At 39.8% G+C, this 24,488-nt stretch overlaps 1 long non-coding RNA gene across 1 annotated transcript in view; it reads right to left on the reverse strand.

Moving 5' to 3' along the window:
* Positions 1 to 484: 484 nt before the first annotated feature.
* LOC146433388 (uncharacterized) overlaps positions 485 to 24,488 on the reverse strand; it is a 170,826-nt gene continuing 146,822 nt past the window's right edge. The window contains exons 2-3 of the long non-coding RNA XR_014853944.1: positions 1,256 to 1,399; positions 485 to 647 (exon numbers count right to left, since the gene is read on the reverse strand). This is a non-coding gene — a long non-coding RNA (uncharacterized LOC146433388). The remainder of the gene's footprint in view (positions 648 to 1,255; positions 1,400 to 24,488) is intronic.

Here is a 24,488-nt window from a genome sequence, read left to right on the forward strand (position 1 = left end):
ATAAAATAAAAATGTTTTGCTATAAATCTCTTTTGCCTGCCTTCACCTTCAAAGGACTTGGAGTTGGACTGGTTTTACCCTCAGTTCCCAGAAGTAATTGGGATCTGTAAGTGCCCTTCAATTCCCATAATGCATTTATATTAAAATTATACTAAATCTCAGGTTGCTCTGTGGAAATGTATTAGAGCTGATATAACAACCATCAGCCCAGGCAACAAGCACAATCTATCCATTTCTGTTGCTCACTGCTGCATCAAGCAAAAATGAGAAAATTCTACCGTGGAAGTAAGATATTACAACATTTCAAATTTCTTGAATTTAAGAAATTATTTATTATTTTTATTATTATTATTTGTCTCATATAGAAATAAAGGCTGAATTTTTCTTTATTTCTGAACCAATTCAGGTTGTTAGTCTGAGCTCATTTTCTATTCATAATTATCAAATGAAAAAAAAAAGGCAAATAACTCAGACATACCTTGCAAGATATTTTGGAAGTTTTCCCAAATAGTCAAGGATTCCCTCAAGATAAATCTTCAACCCTTTCAAAAAGAAGTGTAGGATTTGTATGTATGTATGTACCACATGTAAAATGTGGATTTCTGAATGTCTGTGCCAACATTATTTCAAAAGTCTGCTGAGATCTCCTGGAAAAAAAAATTTGCATTTTAATTTCTCTATGTATTTCCTTTCTTTATTGCAACATGAATTATAAATAATAATTAAGAATTACAGAACTCCTGTTTTTATTAAAGACTCCATGTCTAGTGAAAACTAGAGCCAATCTAGCTTCTTGCTGTCAAAGCTCCTTATTTGTGTTATCTCAGCAAACTGTAGTGGAAATGATCACATGAAAAGGTAATTACTATTTTTATTTTCTTGAAATTATAAACAGGAATGTGTTCGTTCCTATGAAATAAAAATCTTATAAGCATTTTTCTTAGTAACAAACCTCTAAAGATGTAAGCATGGGTGTGAAACAACGTGTTAGACATTTACATTCTTCCCTCCAGAATGGATTTCTGTGTAGAATATTTTTCAAAGTTACACCAGATATCAATGATATCAGGCTTGGGCCCTAGAGCTGTAGGCTACCTTGCCATTCACAGAATGAAAATTATTGTTATCTGTATGTACTGGGAAGAATTAAGAGTCTCAATTCACTTCAGGCACTGCTTGCCAGACTTCCTGCAAGCAGAGTGTAATATTTTTTAGATGACACATTTTAAGCTTGTGGGTTTGAAGAAACACATACCTCAGGCAAACAGGCACAGAAAGTAGAGCACAACTTCCCATCTCATTAGAGGACTGTATTTCTGAATCCAACCACGTCTTCCTTCTGTCATGCCTTTTCTTAGGATAAATATCCCCATTCCGGTCATAATGAGACAAACAATTCCTAAATGTGATTTTATTCAAATCAGAGATGGTCCACCTCAAAGTTCCAGCTACCAGCAGCACGTTTTTAATGAGAATGTTTGATTTTTCAAGAGCCATCTGACGTACGAATGTGATGAACAGATCACAGGGGGATATTTTTTGTTAATATATAAACACAATGATTGGGAGTTAACTATGTTTTGTTTTCTTCCAAGCATTTCCAGCTTAGTTTTACCAAAAGAAGCAAATAAAGATGTAAATATGAAAGTTTCTTCTGCAATCTTGTCAGGACTTGGCACTTCTATTTTTCTCCTTACCATTTATGACCAAAATTACGTTTGTGGAAAGTAAGGCATTAATTTTACACTCAATATCCAGGTTCTCCAGACTGAGCTCTCTCAGGCACCCTCACAGCACCACACTGACTGACATGGTGTACAATGGCACTGAGCAGCCAGTTGGTGTCTTTAATTAGGCACTAAATATCCCTAGATGTGGTGGTGTCAGGATTAGAGGGCTGAGGTTGGACATTGATCCCATCATGTCACACAGGCACAGCTTGATTTATGTGCCACACTGCTCAGCTGTCACTGAGCTGTGCCTTCAGACAGGCCAGCTGGAGAAACCAATTCCATCTCAACATCACCAGGCAAATCCATTCTCACTGCCTTGTGCACAGCAAGGAGACTCTCAGTTAATATAAGATCTATTTCCTAGTATTTCCTAAGAATGGGCATTTCTAATAATCTCAGATCATGTTTTCTGCACTTCTTTACCAAAAGGTCCTTTTCTGAATTGCATCTATCCTCATTGCTTTACTTTTGATTTATATTCACATGGTTACTGTTATGATTTTATATACACATATATAAAGGATAAATGTTTTACCAGCATAAACAGCACCATTACATGCTATATTTATTACACTAAACACTTCATAATTGATTGCTAAATGCTACATAGTTAAATTTTCCTTCCCCTGAACAGAATCATGACGTTCAAATATAGATTTAAAAATAGAGTGCTGCCAATGGTTTTAAATAAATACTGTATAGCACCAAATACTCATGGCTGGCATCAGCTGTAGTTTACTTTTGTTAAAGGCTGTTTAAGCTTGTTTTTAAGAATATAACCAGTTTTAAAGGAATTAAACAATTTCCCAATGGTTGTTCCCATGCCAGCCAGGGACAGTGTTAAGCTTAAAACGTTTAAAAGGATTTTACAAGAAAGTTTTATCATTGAAAAGCAATTTTTGGCTATTACTGTGATAATCTGGATATCAGACACATACACAAACAAATCCGCTCACAATGTTCATACATTAGATTTCCGTAGTCATCCCCTAAATTCTGTTCTCTTTTCAGAACAAGCAATTGTAAAAACACAAAAGTTAATTCAATTCCAAATCGTAATTTTGCTATCACAACACGAGGTATTTCTAGACACAAACACAGAAAAGGCTATTTGTGCCTTAATTGTTATTAGCATACAGTAGGAAATCACCTGCTGCTTGTACATGCTGAGGAACCTGTCAGAGTGTGTACAATTGCTAAAGTATACACAATAAGGGAATTTACATATGATTCAAGCACTTCCTTTCTAATTTCTTTACTGTATATTCCATAAATCCCATACTACTGCTTATTAAGGAATGCCGTAGAGTTGCCAGAGGTGGTAGCTGTAATCAAGGATTATTTATTTAATGCAGGAAATTATTGTGAAGGCTAAGAGAATACTCACCACTGGACTTGTTTAGCTTGTTGGAATGATTCTAAAGGATATTGAAGCAAAGAAAAGAAAGTGTTTGTTTTATTTTGGTTTTTTTTCCTGTGAAAAAATGGGGAGGGATGAGAGTTATATTACTTACTTGAGATATCTGGTATATGAATTTTATTTTCTGAACTGCTGTGCACTTTTTAAAGTTAATTTTGCCCTAAATCAAAACTATATCATGCATTTAAAATGTCTAAATATGCTCCAAGTGTAGACTCTAAAGAAAGTTATCCTAAATCTATTTGCTGAGCCAGATCTATGAATTGATCCCAGTCCTCTAAAGATGAGAGTGTGGTTAAAGGAATGCTTTTGAGTTTGTCTGCTAGGCCTTGTCAGGCAAACTAAATAATATATGTATAGTAGAAACCCTAATTAATGCTTCCCAGATAGAAACTAGGATTAGTTTTCAATCAACTGTGCAGATTTTGCATCATCATTTGAATCCTCTTGCTGAAGGTTGTTGTAAAGATGCTTCACTAAAATACATCCAGTTATTACCATGTGGAAAATGTGGGGAAGTGCAGGGAGAGAAAGCAGCAAACAAGTAATAATGTGGAATCAGCTTGCCTGGCATCTGGGACAGATAAACACCCAAAGCTCCCTTGTGGAATTAGTCTGGTCATGCAGCATGGCAATTTCTAGCTGGGCATCCCAACCATTCTGAGCTATTATAAAAGTTTCCCTCTTGAGAAGCAGAGATCCAGTCATCAATATTCCTTCCTTTCGAAGACAAAACTCTGTCCTTGTTTCCTGAATGTTCCCCTTTGAAGGAAGAGGGAATATCCTGTCTGAGGGACCCACACCAATCAATGTCCTAGTTAGTTAGCATTCTTTCATTGAAAATGATTTTTCATTTTAGAAATGCCATTTCTTTAAAAATCAAAGCTTCTCTGCAGAAATGCATTGCTTTCAAATAATTAAGGTCTGGCATGAATTTACTCAGGGCCTGTGATTAGCTGAAGGCCTAATGATTGAGGCACTTCCTGAGGATGTGGAAGATCCCAGCAGAAACCTAGCCTGCCTGATTCAGACCAGGAATTCAAACCCCCCAGTCTCTCATGTCCCCCGCAAATTCTTCACCTTTTTCTCTGTTCTGCAGGTATAACTCAGAGAACTGCAGGCCTGGAAAGTGACCTGTGCCAAGATGAGAGAGTTTAAGGCATCTGCCATGGCTGTGTTTGGTCAGGTAAATCTGAGTTTCTCACCTAACTGGGCAAGCCAAAAGCTTGAATGTGCATTGCCAAAGTGTTCAGTGAATAAAGTGAGTTGGCTGAATACCAGCTGCTCTGAAGGAACCTTCTCTTAAAACCGCATCCATCTCAGTTAAATTTTAGATGGATTTTTGTCTAATTTTTATTCTTATGCTGAAAATTTTCTGCAATACAAAAACTATTGATGGATTAAGTCAAGTACATCTGAAATACCTGCTCAGTGTGGTCTCCTAGTGTGGCTTTGTATAGACAAGAAGGGAAGTTAAAAGCAACACTGCTTCAGAGTTAGCTACTAAATAATGTCAAGGTAGTTCTAAGGGAGAAATCAATCCTATACACTGTGGGTCTATAAGGTTTGCAGTCTAACCAAAATACATCTGGTTTACCAAGTCAGGCTGCATGTGTGCACTAATAATAACTGTGTTTCATTGTCTGACTGGCATCAAAACTGTTTTCTGCAGGAGAAAATTACCTAAACCAGCATGTCCTTGAGGACAAAACTGCTGCGAGCTCACTATGGGAATCCTATGGTATAGTTTACTACCATTTGTGTCATTCTATTTAATTTGCTATTTCTTCCTTACACCATGTGGGTAATAATCACAGCAAATTGATTCCCATGAGCTCCTTGGACAATTAAAGCTATTTGGTTATTGCCACCTGCCTGCTGTTTTCATTAATGCAATTTTCAAGACGTTTTTTTTCCCTTCCTGCTTCTCACCCCAGTAAATTCTTTGCCCAGTCTTGACACATTGCTGTGCTGCAATTAGAGTTAAAAGGCTGTGGAGGGCATCTGTCCCTGAATCTGATCAGTCACACTTCCAAATATTGCTTTGTCATATGCAAATTTAGTTTTGAGAATTGATGAAATTTAGCTTTTTTTTACATGCACAGTCTAAGGGAAACATACAGTTACTGACATACTATTTTAAATCAGATTCTGGGTAGCTTGGCTATTATTTCTGTAACCATTTTCTTCTCATAATAATTGTGAAATTTACTAAATTACCTGTTAGGTTCTAACTTCTCTGTTAAATGTATGTCGGAGAGAGGAAAATATGTGTTGTATTTATCTTTGTGTGCACGTGTGTGTGTTATTCCTGTTTGTCATGTCCTTAACCTTTTCTTTCTTGGAGTATTTAGGCTTTGCTCCTCTATTTCTCTAGCTCACTATTAGCCTTTTCAGATCTGCATTCTCAAATGAGCAGTATGCCTTGTGTTGTAATCTCTCTCTTTTTCCAAGATCAAACTGGCCACTGACTTTTGTGGAGAAAAAAGGCAAAAAGCAGGATAAGGTCATGGATCATAGAAGTAAAGATGAAAAAGGGGAAGAATGAAATGTAAGTTTTCAGTCCCAGTTCTGTTCTCAAGGAAAATTGAAATTGTGCTTTGTACGGAAGATAGAACAAGAGCGAATCTGAAACTGATTTCAGCTTCTAAAAATGCAGTCAAATGGAACTAGATTTCCTCATTAACCTCCTTTAACTGCTATAGTCAGATCACAGAATATTGTGAGTTGGAAGGCACACACAAGGACCATCAAGTGCAACTCTTTAATTGAATGGCCTGATGCATTTGCTATCCATATCCTGGGTTCTCCACATGAAATCACCAAGACAGAATCATCCTTGCATCATTCTGATCACCATAAAGAGCTGATCAACTTGCAGACAAGCCCTATGGACTCGCTGACTTTTCACTGCACAAATGTGAGCTTACAGTGTTCTTCACATTGCTGGTGGCAATGGGAAAAGACAAAACTATGAAAAATAGCCTTGATTTTATTCATTGCTATTACTCTTTCTTCAGTCAGTCAAGGCAAGTTTGTATCTGAAGGTATTTAGACCAACAGCCTGAGCACAAATGTGGATCCAGGTAAGCATCCTGCAAACTGAATGTGCATATAGGACACAAATTGCATCAGCAACAGAGAGAACAGACATCAAGCCAGTTCCGGCTTTGTTCCCCAGCAAACATGGCAGAAAAATTGTGACTAAAAGAAGCAGCAGGAGTCACCAAAAAAATCCTAATTTAGGAACCCACTTTTTTAAAATTCCCTTTCATTAGATAATGTTCCACTAGATCTTAAGCACCGGGGTAGAATTTCCATTCTTTGCAGATCATCTAAAAGCTTAAGGGATTACCAAACCAGTCATTTAAAATGACATTTTCACTGTACAAATATTTGTCTATTAAATAGGCTGTATGGCACAGGACCTGATCAGCCTTGGCAGTATTACAGGTTCTTCATACACTGCAAACCCCACTGTTTCCTCATAAAGCTGTCAAGTCTCGGTTTAATGAAACATATATAAATTCAATGATGTTAGCCATGTCTTGGCAAGTTAATTCATTTTGTTTTTTTCCTGTTGAGTTTCTCCTATTAGGAATTTTATCAATTTATCATTTTAGGAGCACCACAGCAGGTCTCTTGCTGGCAATGGAATACAAGATTGAAGAATAAGTTTAACTTTCAAGCAGCCAAAATATTTACATATATAAAAATATGTCTTGATTGACCATTAGTGCATTAACTCACAGACAATGAAAAATTAGGGACCTTTAGTGAGAAAGATCTGAAATGACCCTAAACCTCTCCTTAAGGCTTCCTCCTATTCTGTGAATTCTTCCATGCCCTATGCTACTTCATTTGTAATTAGAGCCAAGGGATTTCACTTCACATTCACTTCACAGGCTCAGAGACTGAATGATCCACAAGATAAGAATGGTTTTCCCAGAATGGTTTCAGTTGGAAAAGATCTCTAAGATCACTGAGTCCAACCATTCCCCCAGCACTGCCAGCCCACCACTAGACCACGTCCACATGGCTTTGAAACACCTCCAGGAATGGCAACATCCCTGGGCAGGCTGTTCCAATGCCTGACAACCCTTCCTGGGAAGAAGTTTTCCCCAGTAGCCAATCTAGACCTCCCGTGGCACAACTTGAGTCCTGTCTCTCATTATCTGGGAGAAGAGACCAACCCCCAGTTCTCTATACCTGCTCGTGTTTGTAGGAAACAGTGGAAACTCCAATTGAAGCAAACAAGTTCATTCATTTGAAAAATATAAATACATGGTGTTTTCAAGTGTACAATGAAAACCTGAAAATTTATCCACTGAATTTGAGATGAATGCATTAAATTTCCTTAAAGATTCTGAACAGACACATTTAAATGTCTGAGGTAAACAATCAGTCTATTCCCAGAACAATTTGTAAGAGAATTTAAAAGACAAAAATAACCCAATGCATTAATTCTGTCAAGTTATTTACGAGGTCCCATTTCCGATCCTAGTTCAGTTTAATTACCTCCATAGAGAGTTTTGAACTAAAGAGAGAAATTACGTCTAAAAAGAAGTTTGTATGTAATCACACTGTGGCTTTTTAAAATCTTTGTCTCCAGGGGTTCATATGAGCAAATAACGACTCCACACAGAACAAAAAAGGCAAAGTGAAGACAAAAGTGGGACAGTCTGTGTGCTCCAGTGCTGTGGGGATCAGGGAAGAGGGCTAGAACCAGCAGTGAGGTTCAGAGAGAAATCTGTTAGAACTGATCTTATTTTTCTGCCAGAAGCATGACTGAGTGAAATTAAATTAAAAAAAAAAAAAAATCAGAGCTATCAATAAACCTTCTCTCATTTTCCATTACCCTTCAAGAGATTACTTTGATGGGAATTAGACAGCCCCCTGTAGGAAGCTCTTTAGTTCTTGTTAAGTCTTTGCACAGCATGTTTGTTGGAAAGGAAAGCTTGTGTTTGATGCTGTTCATCACTATTGCTGCTGATTTTCTGAGGTTAGCAAACATCAGTGTGTTTGCTCCCCTTTTGAGGGCTGCCAACGTGAAGATCTCACATGAGTTCCAAGCTGCTGGCTGCTGTGTTACAGCACATCCCCTTAGGCAAGCCTTCATGCCAGGCTGAACAAGTTTCACATATCAAATGCACGTTTAAGGATCTTCAGGAGGTGAAAATGCTCTTCCTGAAAGGGACAGCATGTGCTTGTGCTAGTGTTGGTCTAACTGCATTTCTAGATGGTGTTTGATAATCATCAATGAAATCTTTGCCCCTTTTGGACTGTCTGGCATGACAAGTATTACATTATCCACACCCAAAGGGGAATTCTTGCCCTCCAACAGAGGCAGAATTGGTTGTGGATTGTTGTTTGTTTGTTTGTTTGGGGGTTTTATTATTTCCAGTGTCTACAAAGCATATGTGTGTGTGTACCCCTGTTTCACAGAATAATAATTTGCTATTATAACAGAGTGCCTCACTAAAAATTGAGATGCACTCTACATTCTCTTCTCCTATTTTATTTAACGGTGCATCAGGGTTTTGTTCCCCTAAAATTTGCTGAGGTATAAGCACAAACCAAGAACCCACACTGCAATTCCCCTGCCTTTTTCAGTAAATCACTCTTTCTCCTGCTGGAGCCATAACTGTGTTTACCTTTCAGTTCTTCCCTCCAACTTTTCCTGTGTAGAGTCAACCCAGTTTCGTTCCCTGACCTCTTCTCCATTTGCTCTTTGGTTATAAGTGTGTTCAAACAAAATGAGTCTCTCTAAGACTATCATTACACAACCAACCTTTGCCTCTTTGCTACTTTCACTTCCTATAACACTTCTGAAAATTACAGAGAGCTGATAAAGTCTGAATCACTTTTATCACTTATCAGAGGTTTAAAAAAAATGCACACTCAATAAGGCTTCACCACCTCCTTTGGTTTCCTATTTCTCTCCCTTTAGTCAAAGTGTCTTTGTATTAAGTGAAAAACTGCTCTAAAACTGTCCTTTATATCCACCAGATCCTATTATGTCTAGGCACAAGGGCAAAACTTCAGTGAATCTGGATCTCTTCCCTTCCTGTCAGGCTCTGCTCTGCTGTTGTTACCAAATTTGGTCCCTTCTCCTTGTACACAAAGGTACAGGAGTGATTTCCAGCTGGGAAAGGCTTAGCACATCTCCTCCTGGCACAGGCAGAGGAAGGCTTTTCTTTAGCACACCTTTCTGAAGGCTTTGCCTGCACATGGAGCTCATTAGTGACATCTGTACTGAGTTCAGCCACCATCCTGCCAGAAACACGGGAGCAAAATCCACTCAGCATCACCAGGATCTTCAGCTCCCATGCCAAGGAAATGCTGGCTCTCCTCATGGCTAGTGGCAGATTTTCCTATCCCTTAACCTTTCCTGTGGATGAATTCATACAGCACACCCTGTTAACAGATCAGCTTTCATCTCTCTGCTCATCCCTGCTCACAGGCACAGCAATTTCTCTTTTAGCAGCTGTGAATTCAGCACCTCTTTGATCCACAGTCATCCTTAACACCTAGATGTTAAGTGGCATTAGAAATTTGAGTCAAAAGCATCAGTCTTCAGTGGTTTTGTGACCAGCCTGTCTCAGGTGTCTGATGTTTTTCTGCAGAGGATTTTTAGTCCATGGTTTCTTCTTGCTACTTCTGATCAACTGGGAAAAAACCAAACCAGGACATGACTTATTATGGTCACTGTGATTCACCAGATCTATTTGTCTGATCATTCCTGTCTGTCTGTGCCTGGCAAATAAAGGCATTTGTGATCAGATAGGTATTGCCACCACTATTTATATTAACACAAATAAAATGCTCCACACAACACCACAGACCCCCCATGGACACACACTGATTTCACACACATTTTCCACACATTTCTATTGGCTCTGCTTGAGACCACATATTAAAACCCACCAATCTTCCCAGCAGACTGATGAAAGCCTCAGTAAAAACAGCTGCATTTCACATGTGGTTTAAGTTAATGTCTCATCCTGAAAGTTTAACTCTAGCTGGCAATGCTACTTTTTAATATTCACAGCCCTCTTTATCTTCACATTAGAAGGCAGGCATTCAAGCCTTGAAAAGCACAGAAGAATACAATGAGGCTGGTAGCACTTCATTTCTGGAGTGTCCAAAATCACTTTTTTTATTGCAAAGAACATGAAGAGAAATTCATGTTTGATAACCTGTGAGCACATAAACCAGTTGCATAGCACTGTTAAACAGTGTAAACAAACACCCATCTGTCCACACAGTAATATTTCCTTTCAATAAAAATGAAGCACTACCAAAAGTAAGTAGCATTGCACATTTTTTTTCCAGACTGAGCCTAGTATAAAAAAAGTAATGTAAAATGCATCTCTCCTCCTGGTTGGCCTAGAAGAAAAAAAAGTTACAAAACTATTTACTAGAAGCTGGAACACGCTTGAAAACCAATAGCCATACATGAGTTTATGTAACAAGAGTTTAGAAGACTTTTCATTTTTTCCCCTTGAACCTGGATAAGGTTCAAGATCAGTAATAATCTCACACAAAAAAGAACAGTCAAAAGTTCCTCCTGCATGAATGACTGTTCCCAGTAGAGACATCAATGCCACCTTTGTTTTTTTTTCCAGAAAATTCACACTTCAGGCCAGGGAAGCCTTCTCTGCACATGACGTCACTGCAAGTTGTGCCAGAATCTCATGGATTGAAAGGCAACAGATTAGTGATGCCACAGGTTAGTGTACATGGTAATACACAGCACACTTTGGTTCAGCCTTCGCTTTAAGTAAATCAATGAGATCAGATTAAAAAAATCACCTTCTCGAACATGTTAATTGTTAAGGCTATAGGACACTGTGGAATAGGTTCTCAGGACAATCCATCCTTCACCAAAAACAGTGACTAGAGTCTCTGTGTGAGGATTATTGACTCCAGTTTCTTCAGCTCGAAGACAATAATAACTTCAACCGCTTAGCAGAAAGCCCTCCCACTCTCTATTTAGAAGCAGGAATAGAAACCATCAAATTTCTTTCACAATTCCACCTATTTTCCCTTCAATCTGAAATGACAGGCCTTATCACCCGGGAGGTTCACTTTGCAGGGAGCACTACAAGCCCATTACACCTAATGCATAAGAGCCTTTCATTTCAAGATACTGAAAAACATTTCTTCCCTAATATTGCCAACAACAAGAGCAAACCATAAATGTCCAAACTATGTGCAGATGGGAGGAGTGTGGAATAAGAGGATAAGAAAGCAGTTTCCAATGTCACAAAGCTAACAGAAGGTAGTGACACCAGCTCATAGCACTGATGTCAAAGACAAACTCCTGAAGTCACAGTTTGGCAATTTCCTGGTTAAGTGCCAACTGCCTTTGATAGCCTCAAAGGTATTTCTCTTCCATTAATTTGCCTAATTGTTTTTGAATGTGCTGCAATTAATAAAGTGAATGGACAACAGGATTGGCAAAAGGTCGCTGCTGACAACTGCCCAAATCTTTGATGGGCAAAAGGAAAGAATTTAAGAACACTTTTCTCTCTATCCCTACTCCCTATGTGGAAGAATGGATTAGGTCAGGCTCAGTGCATCTTCTCCTTCTCTCTCTTCCTGTGAAGGTGCATAATAACTAAAGGCAGTCAACCTTAAAGCCCAGGAAAAGGCCATGTCTGATTCTCAGCTGATGCATACTTATGCATACTAAAACTAACTCTTGAGCACAGTGGAATTATACAAGGATTGAACCACCAGCATCCCAAGGTCAGAGTTGCCAGCCAGTACCATCAAACCATGAAACCCAATTCCCTGGAAACCAAAAATAGGACAGATCACCCCCTAAACTGTCAAAATTTACTTTGCTGCTGTTTCAACAGCGAAAAACAAAAAAAGTGGCAAAGAACAAAGGGGAAAAAGAAAGAAGTGATGTGACTAAGTGCTCCCAGTGGACCTTTGCAAGCAAAAGAAGAAAGGCAAAAAGAGCAAGAGGTCACCAAAGTGCATGTGATTAACATAATCAGTGTGAGAGTGGTGTCAGCAAATTAAAAATAGAGTCCATAACCCCCAGAAAGTGTGCTTAGGGCAATAACAGGAAGAGCCACAAGGTATGAGATGTGAGACTTTGGAATGAAGCTGAGGCAACAGGACTTTGTATAACTGAATGTGTGTAAACAGCATATGAACAAATCCCTCAGCTGGGTTTCGGTCATTAACAGTCAAGCTAAGCATTTTGCAGACATTTATGGTATGCAAAGATAAATTCTGAAGACATTCAAAGTCCCTCCCTCTCCCATCACCTTTCCTGAGCAGTTCCAGTGACAACAGAAATCGTCCATGGACATGATTGTTCCAGGAAACTCTTGAAGGACAGAGACTAAACTCCCACTTCAACAGGAGCAGGGCTGGACTCTCAATCCCTCAGGTGTTTGGTGAAGCAAAGCTTCGGGATGAAGAGCAACTCCAGGCTTGGAAATAAGGCAAATAATTTACCAGCATACAGGAGCACATAGATATATCATGTGAAGCAATGTTTACCATTCAAAACATTTGGATCAAGCAGGATTGTCTTATAATAACTCTGAGTTATTTTCCTTTCTTGCCCATTTCCACCTAGCTACCACTGAGCTACCTGAGGAACACTCTAGTATGTTCTGGGTTTTTTGAAAGTCTTCATAACATTTACTTTGTAAAGTAGAGTTAGGGTATAATTTTAAAGTTTTATTAACTTCTAGTATATCCATTAATTACATTATACTACAAAACATGCTTCCTTTCTTTGAAAAGAAACCTTGAAAATTACCAAAAAGGAATTCTTCAGAAAAACTTAACCTCTGCAGAAATCAATTGCATAGACAAATTCTACGAATGGTATGTGAAACACCCCTGCCTCTGGTGCCACTGTCCCTCATCCTCCCTCGGGTACCAAATCAAAACCCTTTGTGCAAGAGGAAAATAAATCATCAGATGTCTTTAAAGCACTAATAAAGATCAAGGGTCACTGAGAAAGGACAGCTTCAGGCAACTTCATATTTTCCAAAACCTGACAATAAGAACATTTTTGCATCCAGCAGGGAAGAGTCATTGGAGCACTTTGATTTGGCTTCCTTGAGCTTCAGCTGTGGGACTGACTCCAGCTGCACACCCTCTGCATGTTGGTCCAGGAGCCCCACTGAGCTCAGGTCTGGGTCCATGTTCCTGCCTGCTCTTCCATCCAGGAATACATCCATTAAATTTGGATCCATCATGTGCTAGGTCCTGGCAGGACAAAGATGCATCAAGCTGAGGAGCCTGAGCCAGTGTCTGTCCCCTGGAAGCTGTGAGCTCCACAGTAGGATGGCTGCGTAGGATGTAAAATCCCCTCTGTTCACTTGGCTTGCCATATTAAAAATAAATTAAATTAGCAGCTCAATAAACTCAGTTGTAAGCTGCAGTTGTTAAACCATTCTTGCCACGGGGGCAGCAGCCTTGGGGAAAGGCAGCCAAGCAGAGCTTCACACTCCTCACTGAATCCTTGGCACCCAGGAAACGAGGGAGAGATTCCCATCCCATGGAACGCCATTGCCCTCTGCCCACTTCACTCCATAAGAAGGGCAGAGAAAACTGTCCTCATTCTTCCCAAGTCCGTCAGCACCCTAAAACTTCACCCCTGCATTTTCAGCTGTTTCTTATTCAAAGTACAGTTTCATAATATTGGAGGAGTCCTAGTTATGATTTCTATTGTTTTTACCTGAAAGTCTGCTTTTCCCTTCAGTCACAGAGAAAGACTTCTTTCAGCTACCCAAAAGCTTCCTATTCCATTTTGTAATACATCCCTAACGTGCTAACAAACCACAAAAATCAAAACCCAAACACACAGCCTTGAACCACAGCATTTTGGATTTTTGAATTTCCCAGTATGGGCAAATAAGCCAGTCCTTATCTCAGAGGCCAAGTACAGGAGACAAAGACTTAAAAGAGAGCTGGGTTCCTGTATTCTCCTGACTTTTCAAGCAAAGAGGATGTGTCCTGTGCTGCCAGGCACCCAATGCCAGGAGGGGAGCCCTGCCTAGCACAGCTCCCTGCCTTCCTGCCCGCTCCCAGCTGGGGATGAGCCTCTTTCTCCAGCTTCCCTGCACAGCAAAGACAACAAACAACTCCCTCTCACTTTGCATATTCCAATCTAGCATTTCAAACGGAGCCCTTTGCTTTTTATCCTAAAGTGGTACTTGTTAAAGGAGCTGTGACCACTCAGGCTATTTCCTCTGAGGATGATAACGCTGCTGCAGAAGCTTCATTATTATGCTAATGGAGCACAGGCTGAGCAGCTTTCATAACTGCCACATTAAATCATCTACCAAGGGGAGGCCTCGAGAGCCATTTACATTGCACTGGATGCATATTAATGAAGCCAGGAGCAGCAGAATTGTTTTTGAAGCAAATAGTCAGGTAAGATGGGGGGGAAAAAAAAAGACATTATACTGAAGGTTGGAAAAACCAGAGATGGTTCAACTTCACAAAGGTTCAGTCCTGAGGCTCGGTTCTGCTGCCTGTAATTAGGACTGAATAACAGAACTGAGCAGAAAGCTGCAGCAGCCTGGGTGTGCTGGAGGTCTCTGTGACAGACTGTGATGGCTCCACTGTGTCCCTGCTGTGCAGCACAGCCTCACCCTCAGCCCAACACACACAGAAGCACTTCTGTCCTCCTCCTGCTCTCCTCACACCCTGCCTCCCTCCCTCGTGCCCCAGGACACCCACCTGTGCTGCACCTAAAGCACATTATGCCACCACAACACGAGATAAATACCTAGCAGCGTGCCTTCAGAGGAATCCAGACACATCCATCAGGACCAAGGACATAAAAGCAAACAAGCGACATTTCCAGTGATCTTGGGCTGACAGCTGAATATAGATATACTTTTCCCCAAAGATGAACCACGTGGAAGTCACCACAGATGAAGGGGGATGATACAGACAGGTTAGGTGGAAGAAGGAGCAGCAGCGATAATCACGGCAGTTCACCTGCCCAGACAGTGTCATGCTGCTTTATTTCACACATGTTCTAGAAAATGTCTATTGTCAAGAGGGAGTTTAAGGGCAGAGCAGTGTCATTATTGACAGGAACTGGGAGCTTTTCCCACTCGTATGAGAAAATTGCATAAAGGAGAGAGCTCTGTGGAAAATAAGGATGATGTTGGCATTGTTGTTGAAGCAAAGTCAGGACCTTTTTATCAGATCACAGGTTTGTTTAGACAGTTAGGCATATTTTTAAATGATTTATAGGTGAATATTAGTGCACTGTGGAAAGAACACACACTTTAGAAACCTGGCATCCCAGGAAATGTTTTATTTTATGATTCAAGCCAAGCACTCTCTTCCATCACCATGTTCTGTAATATCAACAATCCACTTCCCTATCTTGCTTCTGCTACTCTCCTCCCTGGATATCTACCCTCCAGACCCAAACAGTGCTTGACAGCAATCCTTCACATCCTCAGAACATCACTTTCTCATGCTCCCTCCTTCCCCACACCTCTTGACTCCAAAGGGATCCATCAGGAGAAAGCCAAAGTTTACAAGAGCAAGAATTCACCTGGAGCCAGCAAAGAATGGCTTTTCTATGTGGTTAAGAAGCATTTATCCATATTCTCATTGGAAACCCAAGAAGATATCATCATCAAAATGTGTCATTTCATCATGAATGACAAGATTTTTTGCACACTATCACTGGAAATGTCACAGGGAACCTTGCATATTACATATGTGCAAAAGTTTGACAAAAAGTCAGTCACACAACCTTCCAAGTAAGCCTTCGCAAGCCTTTACCTTCCAAGAAAAGACTAGAACTAGAATTAGGAAAGCCTGTGTAGCTTCCTCCATCTTATGAGCAAAGAGTGACTGGGGACAGGGTGGACCTTCAGAGAAATGACACCAGCCAAAGGGAAGAGCTCTGTGCCAGCTTTGCACAGTGCTGAAGGAAGGCAGACGTTGCTGCAAGATGGCTTACCCCATTTTCCCCAGCCTAAAAGAAATTATTCTCCACTTCAGCCTTTAATTGACTTTTGAAGATCCACAAACTGACTTTTGAAGCAATTCCCTAGCCTTGTTTTCCAGTCATTTAAAAATGTTTCCTGCCCTGTTGATTTTTTGACATCTCACTAAACAACTAATGTCCATGTTCTCATGAAAACTGCTGTCCCTACTGAAAGCAGGAAAGTTTGTTTGCCATTTTCTTGACTTTCTCTTCAAAGGCTTCCTTTCCCAGCTCAGTTATGTTATCAGGACCACCACAGGTGGCACATCTAAACATTGTAATGCCCCTAATTCACATCTTATCACATATTCCAAAATACCTAACTTTAGAGAGAATCTAGTATATACTGCCCTTGGAATGGAAAGAAAATATTTATGTGTATCTTGCAATTCAACAAGTAATAGTAATCTGATAATAGATAAATGACAGAACAATGTAACACAGGTATATAAATACTCCTACAAACATGAAGCGATATAATGGATACATATATGTAAATAGATCTTTTTACAAAAGGTACTTGCATACCTTGCATGTATTAAGAGTGATAATTTCACAGGTTAATTTACTTTCATTATCAAAGAAGGAAAAATATGTGTTAGAAATGTGTTTGCTTGGAAGCTCCATGAAAGGGATTGGTTTGTGTTGTAAGCAAATTAATGAAACTTCACCTTTTAAATGTGAACAGATGGCGGAAGAAACAGAAATTCCATTAGCTAATAAGATAACAAGTGTACTCAACAAGGTAAAGTTCATAGTCAAGAATCTAGCCTTGTACACACACAGAGATCAGGAGATACCCTGAGAGCTCTGCACAGTTCTGATTTGTACAAAAGCCCCACAAGTCTTCATTCCTAATCTCTGAAATCCTGACATTAAATTAAACTTATAGACGTGGCTTTGCTGGGGGTGGGATGAGGATGGAACTACTCTATATATTTGCTAAATATTATCAACAGAGGGGACATTTCCCACTGCTGATACCCACGGATTCCACTTTGTTGCTACTCTGTGAATCACAAGCTCCCAAACCACTGCCTGTCTATTCCATTTTAAGGACTATTTTACCCAACACATTTAATGCCAGTTAGATCCTGTAACATGCTGGTTTTGCCCTTTGTCATTGCTATGTCTGCTTTAGAAATGGTTTATTCCTGAAAGGGAAAGGAAGTGAAAGCTTCCCCAGAGCTGTTCTGCACCCTATTACTGTGTGTCCCTGAAGGGATTTTTTTCTAGAAGGTTCTGAAAGATATCATTGCTGTCACTGCAGAGCTGCTGTGTGGAGTCCCACAGGCACTGGGTTAGCTCTGCTGCCTAGAATGCCATTAGGGGCAATCAGGAGAGCTTCCCACTGTCACCCAGGGATGGAAGGGATGCAGCAGATGTGCCTGTGGGACCAGCACTGCCTCTGCCCCATCAAACTGGGTACTAAAGTGCAAGGCAGCATCTGAGTCTGCAGGTAAGGCTGAACCACGGCTGGCTCCTGCTTTTCCTTCATGAGCCTACACAAAACCAGAAAGGTCAAAATGCTCTCTGGAAACAGCTTCTGATTCTCAGATAGATTCATCACTCAGTGGTTAAGAAAACTAAAAAAAAAAAAAAAAAAAAAAAAAAATCCTCTTTCCTTCATTACAGAATAACTGCCTGATCCTTCCTACAGTGTAGATGACAGTTTTGGAGCTCCAATCTCCATAAGAGCTCCTCTTTTGGAAATCAGCCATCCCCACTTCTCTCTGGCAGGCAATGGCAGGGAAGAGAGGATACTCCTTCTCTTCCAGGCTGGGGACAGCAGCCATCAGAAGGCACCAGTGACACCAGACAGAGACCCTTAGAGCTGAAAATCTGCAAGCTGCTCTCCTCTGACAGCCTGCTAGGAATGCCACAGGCAGGCAGACAGCCTAGGAGGGGGAATTTGCTCCCCTCCTTCCTTTCTTATCATCTGTAGCTGAAAGCCATCAGCTAGACGTGTTGGGAGAAATATATAGCCTGTGTTTATCTTAAAATACAACACTTCTGGTAGCTCTACAGTTTGTTACTTCCACTCAGAACATTTTTTTTAAAATGATGGAGTTCAAATTGACTATGTTTCCATGTATTGCTAATTAATCATCTAATCAGCTGGCCTTAGACTGTCATATAGAAGCTGAGGTAAAAAAAAAATCACAATGTTCAAAGAAAAATCTGTTTCTTTATGGACAAAGCAAACCATATACCCAGGTTAGAGGAATCTGCATGCATGTAACAACACTTCCCAATTTTGAAAAGTGAATTAATTCTTTGTGGGGACAGCTTAATACAATAGACCTGGAGTGCACAGACCTGGACCTCTGCCAGCACCTGTCTGTTCAGGAATTTCATCCACTTTAATAAGCTCTCTGGATCTCAATTAACCAGGCAAGCTGGTGCAATTGTAGAGAACTCAAAAATAAGAGAGAGAAGATTTCACAGATCCTCCATCTGTAGGCCTTCTGTAAGCATGACACATACAAATAGAACCCAATATTGTAGGTGACATCCTTAACATTATGAATTACAGTGAGGCAATGAGAGGCTGGTAGAGAAGCATCAGCATGAGGCCCCAGAACAAATGTTATTTTTCATGGCTTACTTCAATCATTGTCATCAGAAGTCGGCATCTGTACCAAGCACCTCGTTGATGCCATGGCTTGAGAGGAGCTTGGGATCTGCCAGGCCTGCAAACTGCTCCATGGATTAACCCCAGCTCCAAGTGGGCAGAAGGGTTCACCAGCATGAATCTAATTACAGCATGGAAGACCACACGTGTGCAATGACAATGTAACTACCAGAATAGAGATGCATCACACTGCTTGAATAGCCCAGTAAATCATGGAAACTTAATGTTTACTTTGTAAGAGTCTCACTGGATTTAAAAGAAATGGAACTGATAGATTCCTAAATAAATTACAGTAAGAATCCCGCAATGTTTGCTAGGTAATTGTATTCTTTCCGCATATTAGCCAACTTTACTAGAGAAAACTTTGCAGTAAATTTTTTTTGCTTATATGTGTAACCCAGAGATTCCTACTAAATGCCATTCCATTGCTCACATGCACTTTTATTCTTTAATAATGACATAAAAATGCTGCTACCCTGCCCCATAAAACAGCCTGGCTTTTACTACAGTCATTATCTGTCTGGTCTGCTGGGACTGGATGCTTTTAGGATGGGATGTTCAGTGGAGTCTTATCCATAGACAACCACAAACCATAAAAGACAGCTGAAAGTGGGAAGCACTACCAATGTATAAGGCAGGCAAATAAACATCAAGGCTAATCAGGAATGTAACCAGAAAACCACACAAACAAAGATACCAAGAAAAAATATTTGCAGATTTTATACCTCAGTATCTCAATATTCAATAGGTCTATTCATAGCCCAAGTTTTTAATTCTCTTCTGTGATGCCTAATACAAACTGGGTATTGAAAAGGTAATAGACACCCATCATACTACATAAAACACAAATTTGTAATTTACAAAACACTAAAAACTGTTCTTCAGTAACTAGTCCAGTTCAGATCTTGGCACGGAATTCACATTTATATCCTAAGGAGATGAATGTGGAAATTCAGTCTGAGGAAGGAACTGAGCATTAAAATTTCAAGTCAACACAAATAAAAAGTTAACATTAGTTTTTAATTAACTGACAGTGTCCCTTGTGACGGAAACCAGGAACAAGCACCTTCATAGGCAGTGCTGATCTCCACCCTCAGATTAATACATGTTTTGAGATTATAAAAAGACAAGGAGCAGAAGCCTTTAAACAGAGGTGAACTTTCTTTAAGAAGAGTAGTACATTAATTCTCTCTTATAGCTTTATCACTGTTCTTAATATAAACAAACCAGTTTTTCTTCACCTTTTTTTCCTCTTTCCCAGTGCTAGAGGTGCAGCAATACATATGCCTCCTGCCAATGGAATAACTCTTAGACAGAAGAATCATGAGCTTCCCAATTATCTCCTTTTGGTTGATCTTTGGACTGTTTCACATTAAATATACCTCTGTCAACATTAGCACAGCACAGCCGTGTGATCCCCACCCTCATCCCAAGGAGTCCCAAACCATTAGATTGTCACACTCACTGCCATGACAGAACCCCATTCACACTGCAGATCTTCCCCGGCAGCCTGGGGCCAGGCTAAAATAAATTGCATCAGTGTTATCTGTGGGATCAATTGATTGCAGGCTCTAAAATGGCTAAAGTCTAGGAGAATATGTGAATGCTCCAGACACAGGGCAATTCTTTGAAATCAATGACTGCTTGAAAGGCTTGATAACTAGGGGCTTCAGGCTATTAACACCAGCTGGTCATTAAGTCCACACAAATTGTTATAGCTTTTATAACCTTTTCTTATCTCAAGAAAACAATTAAACATTTTAATTACATTACAGGGATGACAGAAGATAATTGGAGTTATCAGGAAATTATGTAGTCCTGTTAATGTGAGTTACTATGTCATTTCCATTGCTTACAAATGTACTTGCCATCTAGATAAAGTAAAACTAACTTTCAATTAGGTCCATATTCAAACCACAAAGATGGAAGAAGACAAAATAAGTAACCCAAAGTCAAATGAATTCTCATATTAAGATGGTATTGTCTAATCTTTGAACTATTGTCCTGGAGAGAGGACATGGTGATGGAACCTTAGTTGAAAAAGCACAGTTGTCACCTGTGGAAATAAATTACTTTTCACACCTACCTCTATTTTAAAATTGCAAAGTCCATAGAAGAACACAAAAAATTCTATGTTTATACAGCTTCTGTGAACGATCCTGCACTGTTTACAAAAAAAAAAAGTACCATCAATACAGTACCTGCCAAAAGTTGCTCCTTGTATTACTTCATAAAGACTTAGCATCTTCAGACATGTTCTGGTTATGTTAGGGTCTTACAAAGCTCCTAATTCCATAAAAGCAGGTTTGCCCCATATTTCTGTACATCAGTTCTTCACTGGGACTGGGCTATTATGGTGAGATTTCTGAAGGACTACAACAGTGTCTACGTGGGGAGCTGTCACAGTAGCATTTCAGCCTTTTGAAACATGGAGAGAAGGTGTAGAAATATACCCCTTAATTTTTTGCTGCCAATCTTTTCTTGCATAAATTCCTAAGGCTGAACAGCAGGCACAACAGCAGTTGCATTAGTTCCCAGGGAATTCCTGGTCATGATGTGCCAGTCTGTTGGACTTTGAAGATTTACTGTTTTGCACTTAAGGGAAATGTATAAGAAAATATTTACAAGTGCTCATTAAGGCTAAATTGTGTCCTTATCCTGTGCAGGTTCCCTGGGAATTAAGAAAATTCTATAATGAGAATGGATGTAAGGCTGTCACACTTACACAGGAATAGTCTCTTGGACAAGGGAAGGATGAAGAGCTATACTGCAAATACAGTACAGGGCAAAGTTTAGTAGAAAGTGAAATATGAATCACCTTCATTATGGACACAGTCATAGGGGATGCATAAACAGGAATGTATTCTGAAAATATTATGTTAACTAGCCTTTTCTCACCTCCAGCGCCAGTGAGGCTGCAACTGCAGCACTGTGCCCAGGTTTTGCTCTTGTACTTGAAACAGGCTGCAGAACACAATTAGAAATGCAACAAGATTTATGTCCCATCATGTCTAGATGATTCAAAGGGAAAGACTGTCCTGCGAGAGATTTATGCAGAGAACAGGATTCCAATTATCAATTACAGAAGGGATACAAATGAGATTGGCACATCTGCAGCAGAAAAAGCTGTAGTGGAGGAGCCTGAGGCTGGACTAAAACATGGGAGCAGATCAAGCAGGTGTCTCACAGAGCCTGTGGGTGACAGCAGGCACAGGTGACCCTGCTGGGCAGACAGACAGGGACAGTCAAAGGGACTCACCCACATGATTTATTGTGGTATCTTTTTAACAGAGTACCACTTCAGTTCATCACTGTATTGCCAAGGGCTACGTGATGATGTTTCTCAAAGAAGGAAATTAGTGAAAAATCTGAATAACTATGTAGGGAAGGCTGAAAGTCAGAATGGGCAAAGAGCTGCTCTTCCATCCTAGCCAACACCCCACAGGATGAACAATGGCCAGTCCTGATTTATCAAGACTTTTACTACACTAAAAATAAAATCAGGTCCCCTGGTTGGGGACTTGGCCATCTCACAGCAGAAGTGGTTCTATAATGTTACTGATGATGCATTCTGAAAGGAATAAGAGACACTACTTTGAATTTATCTGACAGAAGAGCCAGGAGATTCTGAATCTGATTCAAGTTTATGAGGTCAGGTCTTGCAAGCAAATCAGGACTTGTAAGTCTCTACTTGCAGGTCACACATATGAGGTTGCACATTCCAAGACACAAATAATGCCAAATAAACCTCGCAAAAGAAAACTTGGCACTCCTGAATTTTTTGATCGGGATGGATTCAAATTAAATCTATGAGCTTTCACTGGCAGGTATTTTCATTGTAACCACTTTATTTTGGTATAGTTTGGTTTCTTAATGTAAATCTCTCTGAAGTCTACACATTGCCTAACCATACAGAGGAATTATTTGGTTTGTTGAAGATGATGTGCGCTCCCTTATACCAAAACACAAAAGTTTTAATACTTTTTACAAAATTATCCAGTAATTTATCCCCTCTCTTCTGAAGTTTGGCATTTTACACAGACCACACACTTAAGTTTGTTTCCATTGACTTATTTGACATTTTTACACATAAAACCAGCTGGAATTAGACACTAAGGGCTTCATCTATTTTCCTAGATAACTCAGCAGGCTGTCCCTAAACATAACAGATCTACCTATGACAGCAGCATAAATTCAGCTGTCCTGATATCCCAAATTTCATCCTAGCAGAAAGGCACACCTGCAGCCACTTGCTGTGTTAAATGCAATGAAAATCCAGTTATTCTTTGGGGTGGCAGTTCACAGAAGAGCCATAATCCCTGAACTGATACTCTGCTCAAGGAAGAGCCAGGGATACCAAGGAATTTTGGTTACAGCTACACAAAGTCTCAGATGGTTGCCATGCAAAAATAGGCACAAGCTGTTCCGAAGGCAGATGCTAACTAAATCTTCATAGCAAAGCTGCTCCTGAGGGAAAAAAACCTCATGTCTATCTCAGAGTTCCACATTCACCTCCACATGCCAACCTCAGCCTACTCACAACAAGCCCTGCCTGCATGTCCAGCACCATTTGACCATGATCGTTTGCTCACTTGCTTTTTCAGCTCTTCTCCCCCAGGATGTACCATCTGTAAAAGTTTCCAGGGGTTTTTTCACAAGGTCTCTGTGCATATGTGGCCTTGGGGAGCAATCCACCACGTTAAACAACTGCAAATAGTTCTCCTGCTCTCCATGACAAGCTATACTGGATAAAATGGTGCTGTAAGGGGAGAATTATTTAAATGTGAAAAGGGTTATAGCTCACCAGGGAAAGCAGGAAAAAAGACAATGGCCACAGTATCACTGATGATATTGAGAAAGTGGGACAATATTATAATTATCCCCTTATCATGGCTCTCTTTTTAAACAAGACGTTAAGATCTGATAAAAACACCTAAACAGAAAATAGAATTTCCAGTTTCCCTTTCTTTGCCTTTCTTTTTTACTTTTTTGTGTCCATATTCTCTTTTTAGAGCAAACTTCAATGTGTCCTCCTACAACTCTCCAGCTTTGCTAAGGATGAGAATTTGAAGAGGACTCAATGCACTTTCACCATGCAGGACCCAGTTTAAATTCTGCTTAATTTAATAAAGAAACCCAAACCACATTCCCTGAATATTTTATGGAGGCCAAGTCCAGTGTACATCAAGAGCCCATAGAAGTGCAGGCCAAGATCTGTGTCTTGATCTTAGACAGGTTTTTTATCACTCACAAGGAAAAACATCCTGTATGGAAAGCCTCTGCAGAGAGAACTACTTAAATATAGAGTGACAAATCTTTCAAATGCTAAAATGAAGATGAAATAGGGCTATCAATAGAGCAGCTATGATGATGACAAAAATCAAATCAGCAGTTTTTGCTATTTCAAAAACTATTTAAAATACCAACTTTCAGAGTGGTATTTTTCATTTTTGGTTTTATGATGCATCTAAGGGAAATACGTGCTTCATATGAATTCATGGTTATTACACCACTGCTGCAGCACTTTAGTGTGTGTCAGCATTTTCATGGTGAACCTTGCAGTGCTGGGTCTGTAACTTGTCCATAAAAATTTGCCCAAAGCAAGAACCTGACATAAAAGCTAACATAGGTGCATTATTCTAAGCTGGGGAGGATAAAACATTTTAACCTTAGATAAATTAAAAAATTATTGATTAATGA

Source organism: Lichenostomus cassidix, chromosome 9 (genome assembly GCF_008360975.1).
Source record: "Lichenostomus cassidix isolate B80296 chromosome 9, HeHo_3.0, whole genome shotgun sequence".
NCBI classification, from domain to species: Eukaryota; Metazoa; Chordata; class Aves; order Passeriformes; family Meliphagidae; genus Lichenostomus; species Lichenostomus cassidix.